This window comes from Quercus lobata, chromosome 8, assembly GCF_001633185.2.
Source record: "Quercus lobata isolate SW786 chromosome 8, ValleyOak3.0 Primary Assembly, whole genome shotgun sequence".
NCBI classification, from domain to species: Eukaryota; Viridiplantae; Streptophyta; class Magnoliopsida; order Fagales; family Fagaceae; genus Quercus; species Quercus lobata.
In genome coordinates this window covers 35808161-35810960 of record NC_044911.1, presented here as the reverse complement: position 1 = coordinate 35810960, position 2800 = coordinate 35808161, and the positions used below count along the sequence as shown (strand labels likewise).

General features: G+C 35.9%; 1 long non-coding RNA gene across 1 annotated transcript; it reads left to right on the top strand.

The window, feature by feature from the left end:
- The first annotated feature begins 1688 nt into the window (after positions 1 to 1688).
- On the top strand, positions 1689 to 2531 carry LOC115955224. The gene is made up of 3 exons (XR_004084068.1): positions 1689 to 1720; positions 2200 to 2319; positions 2478 to 2531. It is a non-coding gene; the product is annotated as an uncharacterized LOC115955224 (long non-coding RNA).
- The last annotated feature ends 269 nt before the right edge of the window (positions 2532 to 2800 follow it).

The following is a 2800-nucleotide window of genomic DNA, read 5'->3' as shown; positions in this document are numbered from 1 at the left end:
TTGGCAACTTGCAACCATGAGTCACTCGCGAGGCTAAGCCGCAAGTCTCTGTTTCCTTGCACACTCTTGAGCAAACTTCACTCTATCTCACTCACTACCCTTACAACAAACCCACCTAAATACAGGGTTACTAAATGCTGAATTACAAGCAAATTTGGCACGGAATAAAGCCAATTAGATGGTTGAATAAATTCAACCTTATAGTTTTTACACTCTTGTCTCAACAACAGAAGGTCAAACTTATTATAATTTTAAGAATGCAAGGTTGGTGATGAATTTTAGTGGGAAGATAAGAGTATTGGGAACAGAGCACAAACAGGACAGGGTCCTTATACTTTGCTATGCCGAGAGACAATTGTAGTGTGTATAATGTTTGTGGAAAATTTGGTAGCTGTAGTTTATACAATAATAAATTGGTATGCAAATGTTTGCCAGGCTTCATGCCTCATGTCGCTCAGAAGTGGTATTCTGGAGATTTTTCAGATGGGTGCACAAGAAATTCGATGTCCTGTGGCGACACCTTCTTGAAATTAAAGATGATTGTGATAGGGGATAAACCGGAACAAAAGACTCGGGTCAAAAGCAAAACAGAATGCAAAGAGTTGTGCCTTAAAAACTGCGGCTGCAAGTCTTATTCATATAATCAACGCTCCAGAATGCCATGCTGGATTTGGAGGCAGGAGTTAGTTAATCTTCAAGAGGAGTATGTTTAAGGTTTAACCTCTCCATCCGTGTAGCAATTTCGGATATAGGTACTGCACTATCTGGTCGATTTTACATAAATTTGCGTGAATTTCGAATATAGGTACTCCTGGAAATCCAGAAAGCGTCTTCAATATGAAGTAGAAAGTTTAGAAACCCTGTCAGCTGTTTAATTATAGTCCAAGCCCAAGTCTACTCAAAATTTTAAAGAAACAGCCACTCTCTTAAGATATTAGGCACAAAAAATAATAGTACTATCAACTTAGTAACTTTATTTGTAATGAACTTGACAAGAAACATGGTTCTATATGATAGCCAAAATTTTGTCAAGATGAGCCGATAATTGAAAATATAAATTATCTTTACAGAACAAAAATAAAATGTTAACCTTGTCTGTATATGATAAACTCTCCACCATGGCCCATGGGATGATGGGCTGTCAGTTTGTGGACAGATGGATTTGCAATTCTTAGGCAAGTTCATTAATTATATGTATATTAGGCCAAGTCCCATTTGTTTGTGTTTATTCACTATTTGAAACTTGATATTTCTGCAGAAACAACTGTACAAAATTGTGAGCCTTGTGGGACAAACATGATCCCTTATCCACTTAGCACTAGCTCAAATTGTGGTGATCCTATGTACTTCAGTTTCAATTGCAACACTACCTCTGGCCAGGTTAGCTTCAAGGCCCTCAGTGGGACATATCGAGTCACTAGTATCGATCAAAATGCATCAAAGTTTTTTATCCAAGTCAAGGATGTAGATAGTCTGCGGCTAAACCAGTCATTGCCATTTAATCTAACTACTCCAAGAAACTCTAGTTCCAATGTTTCGTCTAGAGTTACAGATGATGTTAAGATTGTTTGGGAGCCATCACTGGAGCCAATCTGCAATTTATCTGCAGATTGCGAGGATTGGCCACATTCAACTTGTAAATCAACAAGTGATGGGAAGAGGAGGTGCCTTTGCACTATAAACTTTTGATGGGATGGCACAAAGTTAAGCTGTACACAAGGTCAGGATTCTATATCATGTGCATATTGCAAATTAAAATTACTTTATTACAAATAATGATTTAGTTAATGTTGCCCCAGCTTTTTATTTTCTTCCTTTACAAACTGTGATAATAGTTGCTTTAGTGATTTAGCACAATGTTAGGACCTTGTGTATTTAGCTAAGGACTAATTGACAGGGTTTTTTCTTTTACTTACGTGTAACAATTCTAATTTTACCTCCAAAGTTGGCAGGTCTTTCCAAAAATTTGCAAAATCGTCTACAGCAATGTCAATGTGATCATTACCGAGTCATATATTGTTAGTCTGTATTTTGTACAACAATAACCATTTTTATTTTACAAATTGATGAAAACATACATCCTTTAACTTCCACTAATTATCGTTTAATTATATCACTAATGAAACTAAACATCATGCGAGAGATTTCTATTCAAATTCAATACCCTGAAGTATGACTAGTCATCTCTCTTTGTTGTAGTTTCTTCACCATCAGAAAAAGGAATGATATTGCTTCTGATTGTTGGAATAACTAGTGTGATTGGTCTCTGTGCCATTACTTTTATCTACATATGGCGAAGAAAGATGACCAAGAGACAAGGTAAGCACTTTGCCAAATGCATACTATGCACTTTGATTTTTGATTTTTATTTTTACATATTTTATTTTGGGTTAGATTGAATCATAAAAAAACCTGTTACAAGTTCTTCCATGTAATTAACATGTGAACTAAGATATATTAGTGTCTTCTGAATTTAGAAAATAGACAAATTGACCAAAGAAATCGAGTACAATGCATGTTATATAGTGAAAGCTATGTCCAAGACTTCATAGATTCAGGTGAGTTCCAAGAAGAAGATGAGAAAGGAATAGATGTACCTTTTTATGATTTGGAAAGCATACAATTGCTACTAATAGCTTCTCAGATGAAAACAAGCTTGGACAAGGAGGCTATGGGCTTGTTTACAAGGTAATCTCAGCAACATTTAGTGGTCATTAATGTACAGATGTCAGCTAGTTTTTGGTTAATGTTAATTTCGTGTATTGGGAATTTTGGTCCCAGGGTAAGCTTCCAAGTGGTC